Raw genomic sequence first — 16,756 nt, forward strand, 5'->3', positions numbered from 1 at the left:
GTGAGGAGGTAGATGATATTGCATCAAAGTAAGTGTTATCCCACCACTTTCCAATAGTTTCCTGTCACTTTCCTTCTTGCAAAAAGGTTTGTTGTGCAAGAGCTCCCAATCAACCATAGCGTGCAACTTGAATTTGCTAGTGTGTGATTGGACCGCACCCCAAATTAGCAACATACTCAAAGCACCCTGTATGTGTCGGTGGCGATGATGCTATTGCCCCTTTCCACCCTTGTTTGCTCTGTGCCTCTGAAAAGGTTGAATGATGGCAAAGAAAGGTGCAAAATGCATGATGCAAAGTCCCATGGATCAAATCCTGTGTTGGTTGAGACTAGTGGTCTAGATTGTCTTTTTTATGCCTCACTTACACAGGAATATAATTATGCGTTCCTTAGGGCTATACTTAAGGCACCAAGGTCATATAGAGGTGAATAGATATTGTTGACAATGCAATTTCACTCATAAGTAAGGGATAATGAAAGGATGTGGTAGGTTGTTCTAGGAAGGAATTTAAATGGAAGTAGAAGCTAGCAATGGGGGTAATTTAGACATTACCTTTTTGTGAATGTTGGAATTACTGCATTTTCTCTACGCAAGGAATCTTAATATACACACTGGTATCTAGCAAGCCTGAATTTCTGATAGCCCTTGAAATCCAGAACCACCAAAATGCACCTTCAGCCGTTTTTTATAGTTCCCATATCAAAATGGTCATTCATTTTTGGAAATGTCTTAATTCTGCATTATGCCATTGTGTCACTGATACCCTGAAGAATATAGCATCCCAGTGATTGTGTAGATTCACCTGGCTTTATTTACTCCTGTTCAGGAGAATGGTATTATTTCTCATCACGTAACATAAAACTGGTTGTATCTAATTGCCTTCTAGGCCCTTACGATATTTACAAGATAACCTGGTGCTATTATTATTGTTCTTTATTAAATTTGTAAACCGCCCTTCATCCAAAGATCACAGGGAGGTTGACAACGTAGAAATAAAATGGAGAAGATAAAATACATAATGAAGACAACAACAACAACAACAACAACAACAACAACAACAACAACAACAACCCCATAACTCTGCAGTCATTGACTATTTTACTGCAATTCTATTCTTACATTGCCAAGGCCAGACGTCATTGAATTTAGAAGGATTTACTTATGACTAAGCATACAGGGTGACCCAGGTGGCGTTGTGGTTAAACCACTGAGCCTAGGGGCTTGCTGATCAGAAGGTCGGCAGTTTGAATCCCTGCGACGGGGTGAGCTCCCGTTGCTTGGTCCCAGCTCTTGCCAACCTAGCAGTTCGAAAGCACATCAAAATGCAAGTAGATAAATAGAAACCGCTACAGCGGGAAGGTAAACGGCGTTTCCATGTGCTGCTCTGGTTTGCCAGAAGCGGCTTTGTCATGCTGGCCACATGACCTGGAAGCTATACGCCGGCTCCCTTGGCCAATAATGCGAGATGAGCGCGCAACCCCAGAGTCGGTCACGACTGGACCTAATGGTCAGGGGTCCCTTTACCCTTTACCTTTTTAAGCATACATAGGAATAGGCTCTTGGAAAAGCTCCTGTCATCCCTTGCTATGCTGGCTAGAGCTGAAGTGAGCTGGAGTTAAACATCTGGAGGGAGGCAGGTTGGCCAACACTGATGCAAATGTATGCTTGCCAGATTCTCTCTCTCTCTCTCTCTCTCTCTCTCTCTCACACACACACACACACACACACAAAGACTGGGGTTCTTTCTTTCTTTTTTACCATATTCCTTTGTAAAGAAAATACCCCTATATTCCAAAAGCATTACTTATTTTTGTATTAAATAAGAGTGGAAGTAATTAAGGGGAGAAAACATTGATAGGTTGGTCTGCTCCCTACGGAAGCCACAGAAAATATAAATCATCATAAATGGGAGACTGGCTGGCTCTGGGGATTCATAATGGAATATGATGCTTTTATAAATCCTGTGTTTTCATTTCTGAACAAAATAAAATCTCATCTTTTCATTTCTAAATGCTGCCTTGTGAATACCAAACCTCCCATTGTAACCTGACAGAGCATGCTACCATTTTCAACAGGGCCACAATGTGGAGCCAATGAATGGATTCGATCAAAAGATTAAAAACGTTTTGATCAAAGGTGCTGCCTACCGTACCTAATCATTTTAAATACAAGGACTTGCTTACACAGGCTGTGGGTGGCGAGAAGATTCTTAGAACAGGCATAAGACTGTGTCAGTTGCAGAAACCCCCTCTACGATCATGTTAGCTGTAGTATGTATCCATAATCTAGAAGAGGGATGAGGAACTCTTTTTCCAGCCGGAGGGCCACCTATGTTGCCTTCCAAGGGCCGCATGTCTGCCGTGAGTGGGGCCGGAAGGAAAAGTGGGCAGTGCAATGGATGTGACTGTCCATTCCACCCCACCTACACAGAAGGCAGGGCTTTCTATACCCACCCCCACATGCACATAACTCTCCACCAAAGCAGAGCAAGGGCCATTGTCACAATCCAATGTGTCGTAGCCTTGAGAAATGCTGGCATTGGGAAAACTTAATCCACATTCACTTTGCAGTTAATCTGAGAGGTGTGTATGTTTGACCATGCATGGATAACTGCACATGCACAGATTACAGCTTCATTAATAGGTTGCATGTGCAGGGGAACCAAACAGGTAATGCACGTCAGGCAAAGACTTCTCTACCTGTTCCCTAACAGCATGTGACTTGGAATGTACTGGGGTGGGGGCTCATTGCATTTTAAGACACTCATGTGTACATAGCCTTAGTCACTCTTAAGGAATAAGCATCCAGGCAGCTAGGAGTCCTAAAACACACAGCATTCGTTTTAAGGTAACTGATAGTTTAAGGAACTGATAGCATTCCAAAATGAAGTCTGCTTCCAGAAATCGGTGTAATTTTTTGACCACATGATCAGCTGATGGTGTCAACTAGCTAAACCAGAGATGGGGAGCCTGTGGCCCTCCCAATGTTTGCCTGTGATGACTGGGGCTGATAGGAGTTAGGAGTCCACTATTGGGAGGGCCACGGGTTTCCTATTCCTGAGCTGAAAGCTTGATAGCTTTTCCATAGCTAAACGCTATGACAGAAAAACAGACATGGCAGGCTCAGTAGAGTCTCCATTGCCCAAGGCTGAGCTGGTTGTGGGAACATCTCTAAGAAATTACTGCAAATAGAAAAAAGAGAAGCGAGGCATAGAAGTCTGAAAAAGAATAAATACCAGTAGATTCCTTTTATGATACCTGGAAGAATTCTGGAATTGGTGGTATAAAGAAAACATGTTTTTCTTCAATTGGCTTGCAGTATGAAGCTGTAAAATACAAAAAGAAGCTACAAATTTGAAAAGCAAGGCTTTATAAGCTATACTGTTTTAAAATGCAGCTGGTGCTTTACCTGGGGCAGAAAGCCAGGGGTCTAAGAGCTGGAGAAGGGGCAGGGGAGAAAGAGAGAGGGAGAGATTCAGGCTTCCAGGCTAAGGCTGTTAGATGTTACGAGCTGTGCACTGAAACTTAGGCACCTTGTTGCCTGAAGGAAACTCAACCCAAATTTGATGCAACAAATTTCTGTGCCACAGGCTGAAAGTAAGCATGAAGAGAGGGAAATAAGAAAAAAGTAAGTTAGAGAGCTGAACAGGGATGAAATCTGAGTATGGAACATTACAATCAAACATTAAGAGGGGCAAAAATATCCACACACATTTATCTTACTAAACATACTGTACCAAAATATTTAAAAAATGTACTTTGTTGAGACCCAGGGAAGCAATTTTCTTTCAATTAGAGTTGAGCACATCCATTATTTTTAAAAATGTAGAGTTAACAAGAAAGTGCTGCTCTTTTAAGTGGTATAATAGAGCACGACCTAGCTTTCCTCATCTGATTTTTCTTAATAGCTCTATTTTGACTCACAAGTTAAGAAGGATATTGACAAGCTGGAATGTGTGCAGAGGAGGGCAAGCAAGATGATCAAGGATCTGGAAACCAAGCCTTATGAGGAACGGTTGAGAGAGTAGAGCAGGCATCCCCAAACTGCGGCCCTCCAGATGTTTTGGCCTACAACTCCCATGATCCCTAGCTAACAGGACCAGTGGTTGGGAAAGTTGGGAATTGTAGTCCAAAACATCTGGAGGGCCGAAGTTTGGGGATGCCTGGAGTAGAGTATGTTTAGCCTAGTGAAGAGCTGCTAAGAGGAGATAAGACAGCCATCTTTAATTATCTAAAGGGCTGCCACGTGGAAGATGTGTTCTCCTGCTCTGGAAGCTAGGACCCAAACCAATATATTCAAGTTACAAGAAATGAGATTCCGACTAATCATCAGGAATAACTTTCTGAACGTTAGAGCTGTGGTGATGGACTCTCCTTCCTTAGAGGTTTTTAAGCAGAGGTTGAATGGTCATCTGTCTAGTTGAAATTTCTGCACTGCATGGGGTTGGATCAGATCACCCTCAGAAAAATATATTTATGTATGCAACAACAACAGCTTGCATTTTGTTAGCTCAAAAATGGAAAGTGAGGGAGTTCCCTTGTAAGGAGGACTGACAACTTAAGAAGATCGAATATGTGGAACTAGCAGGTCTAACATATAAAATAAGAGAGCAAGAAGAACATGTATTTAAAGAGGAGTGGAAACCTTTGTCAAGTATATGGAAAATAATTGCACAAAACTGAAAACGCTGGCAGCATTAAGATAAATTCAACAGGTTAATTTATATTCAAGTGTTGTATGATTGGAGAACTGACTAAAATGGTTACAGTATAGTGAAATATGCAAGTATAATATATAAACACCATGGAAGGGGAAGGAGGGAAGTCATTGATTATATGGTATTATGTAAAATGTTTATTTCAAAATGTTAAACTGAAAACCCAATAAAAAAAATAGATAACCCTCAAGGGTTCCTTCCAACTCTAAAGTTCTATGATTCTATGATTGTATGCAAACTGTTTAGAGATCATGATGATAAAGTGACCAATAAATATTCCTAAATAATAAGTAAATAAAGCCTTGACGAGCGGTGTGTGTGTGTGTGTGTGTGTGTGTGTGCCCCTTTCACTTTATTTTTAAGCGAAGCAGTCTTTCTGTCAGAAGCCAAAGTGAAACCAAGGCAGGTACACTTCAATCATGGAAGATCTTAGACTGCCTAGTTAGCTCATAACTAAGGTTGCCTGCACACTTCGTGGCAATGTGCATCCGTGGCTGGATGCAGGTACCGTTTTGGGATGCTGTAGCCATGACATCATCCCTTTGCCATCCCTGCCTCATGCTATTTGCCAATCTAAAGTGCCTTCTGCTGGAATGCTTATAGGGAGTGTACAAAACTGTGTGATGAAGGGCATTCAGGGCTGTGTGCAGCACCCTTTCAAGGCCTTGTACACATGATGTCATCCCTATGTCATCCCTGTCCCACCGTATTGGTCAATCTGAAGCACCTTCTGCTGGGATGGTTATAATCCACTTTGTGCTGGGAATGCACTTCTCATGTGCTTGCTTCCTACTTTCTTAGGCCACCTCTTAGGCCGGCTGACATGCAAGGGCTGTGCCACTCCCCTTCACCATGTTTCACTTGCCTGTTAATGAAATCGGCAAACCAGGAAGCAGCAGGATAACTTAGCTGCCTCTGAATGCCGATACATATAGACCAGTGTCCAGCCCTTCTCTTTCAAAATATTGTGAAAAGAATTTGAAAGATTTGAAAACACACCCACTTGTATGTGCAGACAAGACTGCCAGGAGCTTCTGCTTGAGATGACGTCATTGTGCAAAGGTGTGTACAATTGCAACCTCCTATGGTCAGGTGGCGCGGTGGGATAAACCACAGAGTCTAGGGCTTGCTGATCAGAAGGTCGGCGGTTCAAATCCCTGGTTTTCGAGCTCCCATTGCTCGAAAACCAGCTCCTGCCCACCTAGCAGTTCGAAAGCACGTCAAAGTGCAAGTAGATAAATAGGTACCGCTCCGGCGGGAAGGTAAACAGTGTTTCCATGCGCTGCTCTGGTTTGCCAGAAGCAGCTTTGTCATGCTGGCCACATGACCCGGAAGCTGTCTGCAGACAAACATTGGCTCCCTCGGCCTATAGAGCGAGATGAGCGCCACAACCCCAGAGTCGGACATGACTGGACCTGATGGTCAGGGGCCCCCTTTACCTTTTTATGGTCAAAAGAACACTATGAAAAGAAAACCTAGCCCTGTGTGTTTTAAAGGTTACATGCGTACACAACCTACATCTTGGTTAAATACCAGGGGTGTGATGCTTTCCTAAGAGAGCCAGAAACGTGGCAGACATGTGCAGGATCAAGCTCGTAATCTGTTTTTCTGCAACTGAGACAACCAGCAAATTCTCACTAAGCTGCCCACTCTGCAGTAGTCTGGTCTTATCAAGGGCCTACTTAAGTCTCTAGGACTCTTCCCAAACACCCTGGAGCAACTGCTTGTGAACAGAATCCACCAAACAGGAGCCCCCGCCTTTCCATTGTAGAAACTTTAAGAGCATTTTGAAAGAAAAAGAGTATCAGAGGCTGTTGTATTTGTGACTCAGTAAAAATGATAGCTTTTGATTTATCTCTGTAGCATGCATTGCTGCTGTAAAAATTGAATCGGCTGTAACAGCAGAAGTAAAGCGTGGATGCTTGTCCCTTGAAGATTGATAAAAGCACTGCCAACCAACACACCAAGGGCATTTTTGGTCAATGTTCATCTGAAGTTTGTAAATGATGATCCTGACAGACCAAACAAAAACAAAACTGTTCCCCCATTCCCAGTCCTCCTGACACTTTCACTGACTCATTTAGAGCGCTGTTTCGATTAGGGAGCCATCAAGTGGAATAAAGATGCAGGGACTGCTCTAAACGGAGGCAGATGGGGCGGCCAAGCCCAAGAGAGGGGCAGCAAAGCATCCCAATTAGATCCATCAGCCTGTCCACAGGCGCTGCGTTGCCCATCTGCTGCAACCGGCTACGGGTGGATATCAGAGACAACTGAGGCGTTTGAAAAAGCCACTTGATCAGTCAACACAACAGAGCTCGTCACAATGCCACGAAGCCTCATCATTACGCTTTCCCCAATTCCCACACTTGGGCTACGTGAACACTTCAGCCTTTGAAGTGCTGTGGTTTGGAGGTTTCTGAAAACGCTTTTGCAGACATCGCTTTGCAAGTGTCCATATTCTAGGGTTGCCATACGTCCAGAATTTCCTGGACATATCCAGAATACTACATTTGGCAGCAGCAATCAGCTACATGTCCAGGAAAATCTGGACATATGGCAGCTCATGTCGGCAGTGCCATTTTTTGCCGATTTCCCATAAAAATACCTCAAAAAATGGCATTTCTTTCTTCACTGTTTGAAATATGACAACCCTACCATATCCGCAAACTATGCAGACAGCATGAGCAGTTGCTAAATCATTGCTATCTATACACATGGAGGGAGTGCCCTCTTTAGCTACCATGCATTCATTTCTTTCCTCCCTCTCCTTTCAGTACCCACCACATTCAGTAAAAAGAAAATGAAAAATCTTGCAGGCTTATTGATATACCATAGTCCAATAGTACAGAATACTCAGGCACAGTTAGTTATGCCCAGGCTTCCTCCCCTTGCACCAGTGCTATTTTTCTGGAAAAAGAGGTGCCAGAACTCACCATGAATGCCTCCCTTGTTCTCTTATAACGGCAACCGCGCCCACCTGAGAGGTGCCAGAACTGAGTATGCTTTTGGCAAGGAACTCTGAGTATGCTCAGAGACTGCCTGCACAGCTATGGCACCATGCATGACTCATTTACTCCCAGCAGTATCGGTGTGCATGCACACGAAAGCTCATACCAAAATATAAACTTAGTTGGTCTTTAAGGTGCTACTGAAGGAATTTTTTTATTTGGTTTCATTGCAAGGCACTCGTGGTATGGTATGCTGAGAGTCTCTCTGCCCTGGCGCTAGGAACACTACACAGCTTGATTTATTGAATGTGGAGGGTAAAAAAAGGGCACTTCAGGCTTCTGATATACCGTATCTACTCCCTGACTGTTATACCAATTAATTCCACTGGAGTCCTTGTGGTTTCTTAAAGGGCAACACACAAACTGGATGCTCTTCACATCTGCCAAATTGCCACCACAATATATCAAACGACATGGTCCTTGTTGGGAAAAGTTTGAAGTTCTTGGTTTTATCTGTAAGCTGCATTAAGTCCAATCAGGGGGAAAGATGGGGTATGTTGTTGTTGTTGTTGTTGTTTTTGTTGTTACCTGACACCCAGGGGTACCTCTCCCTTCTCTGCAATTTTTGGTCCAATTGGTCACAAAATGCTAGAGAAGATTCCTTTTTTACCTACCCCAAAATTGTAGTAGTTCCCCTTGTGGAAAAAAATTGAGGCTATCTTTCTGAAGTATGACAGGATTCATGTTCTTGGAATGGAATATCTTGCCAGAAAATGTCGACCTATTCTGCCCCTCTCCCACCAAATTTATAAATATTTCCTTTAAAAAAAATGTTTTGGAAGAAAGAAAGAAGAACATGCAGCACACTTTTAAAAATTATCTCCCCTGTCCACAAGTGTTAATGTACTTTTTTTATTATTAGCAACAACTCTTTCCCCAAATTTCCTAGCTAAACTATCTGCCATATAAATAAAAAATTAGTCAGATTTCATTTTCCCTCAGAGTAAGCCACGTTGCATCTGACAAGGCAAGACAAATGACACGGCGAGCAGCAACATTTCAGAACTTTAGAAGGTTGAGTTTCTTTCCCGTCCGACAACAATTGTCACTTTGGATAGGAAGTTGTTCACCTAAGTCTTAAAATATTAGTGACTAGTCAGTGCTTTGAGGGTGTTTTGTGGTGACATTACCCATGAACTGTCAGGATAACCTCTGTTCACTCTTCCAACTCCAGTCTCTCCCCACTTTCAAAGAAAAGTCTGGGTGCTAAGGATATTTATTGGGTGAAGAAAATGAAGGGGAAAAAACAGAAAAGGGTTCTTGCACCTTTAACAGTTGTGTAGAAGAGGGCATTTCAGCAAGTGACTATTGATCTCATGCCCTGCTAGGGAGCTTCCCATAGTGAGGCTGCTGGACTAGATGGGTCAGAACTCTATTTAGATTCTTGAGCCACACCTTAAGATGAAATGTCCTCTTCTACACAACTGTCAAAGTGCAGTAGTCCTGTCCTTTTAACTACGCCATTATGGTAGCCTAAGCTGTCCCTGACAGATTGTGGAATCTGATCATAGCTGCCAAGTCTCCCGTTTCCCCCGGGAAACCCCCGTTTTTCCAGCTGTCCCCAGCCGAAAAAACGATTTTTGTTTTGTTTTTCCCCGGTTTATTCTGGCGTGGCAGCCATTTTGGAACTGGGCGGAGCATGCTCAGAAGCGACTTTTGATGCTGCTCTGCCCAGTTCCAAAATGGCTGCAGTGCGACTTCTGGTGCGGCGGCCATTTTGGAACTGGGCACAGCAGCATCAAAAGTCACTTCTGAGCATGCTCCGCCCAGTTCCAAAATGGCCGTCACACTACTTCCGGTATGCTACTTTCGGTCCGGTCCCTTATTTTTCAGAGAGGAACTTGGCAGGTACAGTATGAATCTGATTGTGGCAAATTCCAATATGAATTGGCCTGACTCACACTTCCAGGATGAAGGTGTGGATCAGAACTCAAGGTACAATCCAAACCCCAGCTGGGCAACAGTAGGACTGTTGGGGGGACCACTGCTAAATCTGCATCCCTTTCACTCACACCTGTTGGGTGTGAGTGAAAGGGATACAGATAGCTCGCTGCTATCATAGGCATTGTGAGCTTGGGGTGAGAGAGAGAGGTGGGAGGAGGGGCAGTGCTTTTTCCTTCTTTTGCATATCATGTTTCTGATATGCTGTCACTGAACAATGATCATTGCTGGGAGACCTCTTACATTTGGATCTAATATTTATACAACAGATGGGGGGGGGGAATGCTGCGTACAGTCCATGACTCACATTATTTACCCTCTGGACCCACTTAAATGCCATCATTAGTTGAACTTCATCCATCATCAAGGTTTCTGACCCATGGAGCTCAGGCCCTCGTTTTCATGGTGAGGCGTCCACAGCAACTCGCTTAGTTTGGGATACACAAGCATATGACCTAATGCACTGCAGCAAAATTCACAGTTGCAGGATCCGTTAATGTGGCAAGTGCTCAAGGGTTTAAAGTAGGATGGTTGAACTTGTCAAGATATTTTTAGATTGCCTAGCAAAGCTGTTTGTTCTGGTTTAGATGCTGCAGGGCGGCACAGTTGCTTTGAAGGAGAGGATGGCCAAGCAGACTCCCAGTGAATGACAGTGTCAGTAAACGAGTTTGTCAAGGATTCGTCTTCTGACTCGCGAAACATGAGAGAGTTTTGAAAGAATCCAAAGGTACTTCATTCTGATTGGCAAGATTAATCCTTGGTAGAATAATCTGTCATGACTTGCCATTGCCACTTAGCCTGTGATCCTAAGCATTGTCGCTCAGATGCTCCATTAAATGAAAGAGGACTACTTTCAAGTAAATACACATACATACATACATACATACATACATACATACATACATACATACTGTACATACATATATACATACATAATTTTACTTGTATGTTAATATGGTTAGGACTGAATACTGAATGGTTGAATTCCCATGCCATTGTTTTGATTTATTTATTTTTGTTAATTTTGTGCCAACAACTAATTTTGCCAACAACTATTAAGATGGTGGATTCCATCACTACGGTAGTAGCTAAAGCAATCTTATAACTCTCAACTTCCATCTAGTCCAGCATTTTGCTTCCCACTCTTACCAGCCAGGAAACCTACAAGGAGAATGTGAAGGCTGGAGTTCTCCTACCGGTAGTGCTGTTGCTATGTAGCATGTAGTATTAAGAGGTAAAGGTAAAAGGTAAAGGACCCTTGGGCTGTTAAGTTCGGTCAAAGGCTATTATGGGGTTGAAGAACTCATCTCGCTTTCAGGCCAAGGGAGCCGGCGTTTGTCCACAGACAGCTTTCCGGGTCATGTGGCCAGCATGATTAAACTGCTTCTGGTGCAATGGAACACCATGACAGAAACAAGTGTGCATGGAAATGCCATTTACTTTCCTGTCACAGCAGTACCTATTTATCTACTTGCGGTGGTATGCTTTTGAACTGCTATGTAGGCAGAAGCTGGGACAGAGCAACGGGATCTCACCCCGTCGCAGGGATTCGAACTGCTGACCTTCCAATCAGAAAGCCCAAGTGGCTCAGTGGTTTAGACCACAGCGCCATCTGCTCCCCAAGTATTCAGAGGTATACTGTCTTTAAACATGAATGTCCAATATTGCCAACATGGCTAATTGCCCATTTTGAACAGCAGAGGACTGTAGCAACAGCATATAATTTTGCGCACTTGCAATTTTATTATCCTTTTGGAATCCAGTAACTTCTCCAGCAAGATAAACATTCCTGTAGTCTTCCCAGTTGTAAAAACTGCAACCAGGGTCATGAAACATTTCTGAGGTGTTATCATTTGAGGCCGGGTTTTAAAAAAAACAAATCAGGACCTTATCTGGAAGCCTGCCTGTTATCAATAATAAAAAAATTTGTACTGTATGGTTCTTCGCAAGCATCGCTGAAATGGACACTTTACAATTGTAATAATAATAGTAGTAGTAGGGGTATTTCTCCATTAATTTATCTGATCTCCTACGAAAAGCATCTGAGCTTAGTGACCCCCATATCTTGCAGCAATGAATGCCAGAAACAAATCATGTGATGTGAAGAAACGCTTCCTGAATCCCTTCAGTTTAATTGGGGGGGACCCAATTATTAGGATTTGGATTGTTCAAATATACTCTCTTGTCTTGAATTTTTGTGTGTTTGTTTTCCTGGGAACTCTCCATCAAACACATTTGTGCAAACATCAATCAAGGGATTCCCAAGTTGTCTGCAGCTTAAGCTCAGCCACCTTTGGAAGGTGACTTTACTGTGTATCTATGTACATGCTCTTCCTCTGCTGTAGCTTCGATGCCCAAAGCAAAGTCACTCTCAAAAGGAACTCTTAATTTCAGCCAGCTCCGCAGATTGCAAGAAGAAATGATGCTGGTGCTGATAGCCGTCTTTCAGAAAAGCTTGCACGTGCAACTCTGGTTCTTCTTCCTTTTCTCAACCATTGCAACACACTTCCTCCTTAAATTGCAGATCTTGGAGCCAACACGTCTGGCTTTAGCTGCTCTGTCATGCATAACCTTGTTATGCAAATAAAGTAGTAGACAAACCGAGAAGCTCTCTAACTCAATCTAGACAAACATCAAAGGCTACAACAGACAGCAAACCCAAATCTGACACCCATCTGTCATTCAGCTGAAGAATGGTCACGATGGTAGATATGCATCCTTCCAGCCTTTATTCTGTCATCCGTAGACGGAAAAATAATTGATTTAACAAAAACCACTCAAATTTGTAAGAGCTGAACATTGCCTGTTTAATAAATAGGTTTGCCTTCTTCCTCAGCCCCATTTATTTCATGACTACTCCCTTCTGCTTGGCACACCACAGCCAAATATACACCATATAGCTTGGAATCGTAGAATTGTGGACTTGGAAGGGACCACACTGATCACCTGTGTGGAACATTATGGTTACACTGCACCCACAGGCTCTGCTGAATGGTAGCAAGATTTCAGAGGGTTCCAGGCTCTCACCCGGAGCCGGGAAATCCGTTGGGAAATCAAGGCACAGCAAAGACTAATGTGTTTAAGAATGGTTTGTTTTACACATGGAAGCCTTCATCCCTCATTGCTCCCCTCATAGCTTCAGCAAGCTCGGGACCATGGTCTCTCTGTGCAGCGTCCTCCAGCGAGTGGAAGTACTGGGGAAACTGTCGTATTAATAAGTTAACACCACATTCAGGTTGAGACAATCTCAACAATGCAACACAGGCGAATTAACAGCAGTCCAGAAAATGCTTTGCATCCAGTCAAAACAACGGAAAAGTGGGGGGGGGGTTAGAGCATGGCATCTCTCGGGTTTTCAGTGAGTACTTGTGGTTAATGTAGCGGAGACAACTCAGCCGTCCATTTTTCAAGAAACACTTCGCAATTTTAATTAAAAACAGGCAATGTTAATAAGGAAGGGAAGAGATGTTTACCTGAAAATAAACGAGTGGAAGAAAAAATGACTGCCAAATGATTGTGCTGTTCGGCTGGAATGCTTATAAGACCAGGCCTTGCCATCCCAATGCCCTCTGTGCTGGCTGGGGCTGGTGAGAATTGTTGTTCTAACCACCTGAAGAGCACCAGGTTAGTGAAAGCTGCTGTACACACATACCTGAACTCAATGGGGCTTAGTCATTGCACAGGATTATGCTGTTCATCCTCCTATCAAGCTATGAAACTCTTTATTTTTGAAATTGGCTTACAAATACATACACAGTTCTCACAGCAGAAGGTTAGTACAGAAAAGCTACACTAGGAAGATTGCATTGTTGTAGCACCACAACTATTGCTGAGGACAGTCGCTGTGTTTATTCTGTATACAATTTTGCTTTGCGCGGAAAAAGTCACAAGCTGCAAATCTTGCATTTCCTGGCCTTTTGGCCCCACAATTTACCGTTTCCCCCTCTGTGTACTTGCCAGCTGAGGATAACACTTTATCATGTATCCAGTACGTAAAACTGAATGCCAACTCCATAAATCTGTTTATCTTTAAAGTGCCACAAGGCTCTGTTGTCTTTAGCAACCCTCGTGTATGCTGCTGAAAGCCCTTAGCAAAATATACTGGTAGACTCGTTTTGGGGACTTATAGGCGTATGATTTCTGGAGTGTTTCTTTTCAACCCAGCAATCGGAAACAATAATCAAATGGCCAAAAAGTGAAAAGAGATAGGGAAAGAGAGCCCAGATCTACAAGGTGAGAGAAAATGTGTTCATGTAAGTGCCACACAACTGCCTTCTAATATTTTGCTATATCTCAGCATACAGCATGCAGACACAGACGCTCTTTGCATACTTATCAACTGTTCTTGCCTCTGTAGGTCTCTTCATTGCCTTCTTTTGCTGGCACTGAAACTGTCATTCCCCCATCTACATGAAACTGCTGAATGAAGTCATCCTGGAGTTTAGAAAGTGCTGTCACAAATAAACTGATGATATACAACTCCATTTCATCAAACTTAAGCAAGGCAGTGAGAAGTGCTAAATCTACCAGGCTGTGATAATGGATGGCATGATGACCAATAAACCAAGGCTCAATTCAGTCAAGGTGGAGGCAATGTTGGATGGTTTTTTTCTTTCCAGGAAAGCGATGTTCAACCCATTGTATTCCTGGTAAAGGACCAGGTTTGTAGCTCAGCAGTGCATCCTGACCCATCTTTCTCACTAGAAGCAGAAAGGGCCAGCCTGGACAGAAAAAAACCCGACTTCAACGATTACATGCCCAGGCAAACTCCCTTTTGGATTTCTGTAAGATAGGCCTGAAACTTCAGCTGGAGCAGAATATGGCTGCACAACTGCAGGGATAGGGTATTAGGAACTGAGCATACTATGAAAATACTCTATCATCTTTATTAGCTCCTAGTCATCTTTCAGGCTCAATTGCTGCTTTTGACATTTTGTGGATTGAAACCTTGGCATCTTCATAGCTTGCAAAGATTACCTCTTCTCACAGTGTACTGTCTGTGCCCAGAGATCATCAGCAAAGACTCTTCCTTGAGTGCTCCCACAAGCATCATTTGTGATCATGACAAAAAAAACCAGCCCTTTCAACAACAGTCCCTTAGTTGTACAGTAGAATAGCTTTCCCCAGAGAGACTTGCTTGGCATCCATTGAGATGTCTTTTGAGCACTAGACATAGGTCTTCTTTTAATTTTCCCAGGCATTTAAAATGTTTTGATCCTCTACCTGCTTTATGCTGTGGTATTCACACGGCTGTTTAGCTCTGCAAAATGTATCACTTTAGCTATCTTTAGTAAACTGGCTATTGCCGTGGTGTTTTAATCTCTAGGTCACTATGATCTGTTCAGGCATTTTGTAATTTTGCTTGCTGCTTTATTTATTGTTTTATTGAATTTGTGATAGATAGAGAGATAGATAGACAGATAGATAGATAGATAGACAGATAGATAGAAGATAGATAGATAGATAGATAGATAGATAGATAGATAGAGATAGAGATACCTTTTTTCCCAGCCAGAATTCATCAGAACTCAGTTCTGGAACTTCTCAGCTGGGCACCATTACTATTATAAGAGAACAAAGATGAGTTCATGGTGAGTGAAACAAAGTTTCATGAGTTCATGGTGAAAAATAGCACTAGATATAGATAGATAGATAGATGATAGATAGATAGATAGATAGATAGATAGATAGATAGATAGATAATAATTTTATCTTGTGTTATCTTCTATTACTTGGTGACTGATCAATGGTATAAATAAATAAATAAATAAATAAATAAATAAATAAATAAATGCAAGTGATTGGCTTGCATACATTTACATTTCCAGGGCTCGGTCAGAGAAACTGAGAGAGCTCACATCCCCCTTCCCCCCAAGGCGGGGGGCGGGGGGGTTCTACAGTTTGAGTGGGTTTGGTCTACAGTTACTTGAAGCTTTAGCCTCCCTTTGTGGGGGTGTTTCCTCAGCTCTTTAGGAAGAGCAATTAGTGTTCAGGGCTCACGCAAAAAGGAGATGAAATGTTAAGTCAATATGACTCACTGCAAGCCAGCATTATGAGTCAATTTAGAACAGGGGGGGCGCAGAGGGTAGGTTTGCAATTCCTGACCCAGAGCCAAATCAAGAAGAGGGCAATTTGCCCATCAGTCTCCAATGCTCCATGCTTTGCTACCTTCAAAATGCATTCTGTGTGCATTTTGCATATTGCCTTTGCAGATCTGTTACACTGTACTATATCCTTCCCATCTCTCAACTTTTCATTTCAGATGCTGACACTTGCTTTATTCCTGGCACTTTTTTTTAAGCCTCTAATGCTCTTTCAGTTTGTTTTTGTTTCATTGTGTTTGCTTGTTGTTAGGTTTTTTTGGGTTGTAATTGATTAATTATTCTTTTTATGATTTATCAAGGTTGTTTCTTCTTTTCTGAAAATGGCAAATTATTCTCATCAATAAATTAAAAGACTCCCATAAAAGTAGCAGATTAGGCAAGGTCAGGATTCGACCATTTGATTCCTCTGTTCCTCTGTTTTACACATTGACAGTAAAATTCATGTTTGCTACATTTAAAATCAGTATATTTTAAAACATTTCATTGCATGATAGCTTGTTTGTCACTTCAGCACTCTAGCTACATTATCAGAGATCTTTTTTTTTGTCATGGAAACCATTTTAACCATGGAGTTCTTTGCATTTTTACTGTTAAATGTCTTGTGAAGTTTAGTAGTATTTAAGCCTAGTAAGTAGGTTTAGGATTTTAGTGCTTGTGTGCATATTTGTCCATTTATTTGTTTTTCGTTCTTTAGTGTTGTTTGAAAATTAAAACACCAAATTAATGTGCAATTCCAGGAAAAGCAAGTTCCACGGATATTAACTTATAGCTATTTAATGTCTTATAGATTGATCTGTTTACATTTGGTTGCATCATAAATATGATTGGTATTTTCCTCTATTGGGCATAACTAGGCAGGTAATGCTTGCAGACACTTTCACAGCTGTTCAGCAAGAAATTAAAGAAGCTACTATTTCCATATCCAGCTGACTCATATTTAATTTAGAACCAATGCAAAGCTTAATAATATCTTTTAAGTCACATGT

This window comes from Zootoca vivipara, chromosome 1, assembly GCF_963506605.1.
Source record: "Zootoca vivipara chromosome 1, rZooViv1.1, whole genome shotgun sequence".
In the NCBI taxonomy this organism is placed as follows: Eukaryota; Metazoa; Chordata; class Lepidosauria; order Squamata; family Lacertidae; genus Zootoca; species Zootoca vivipara.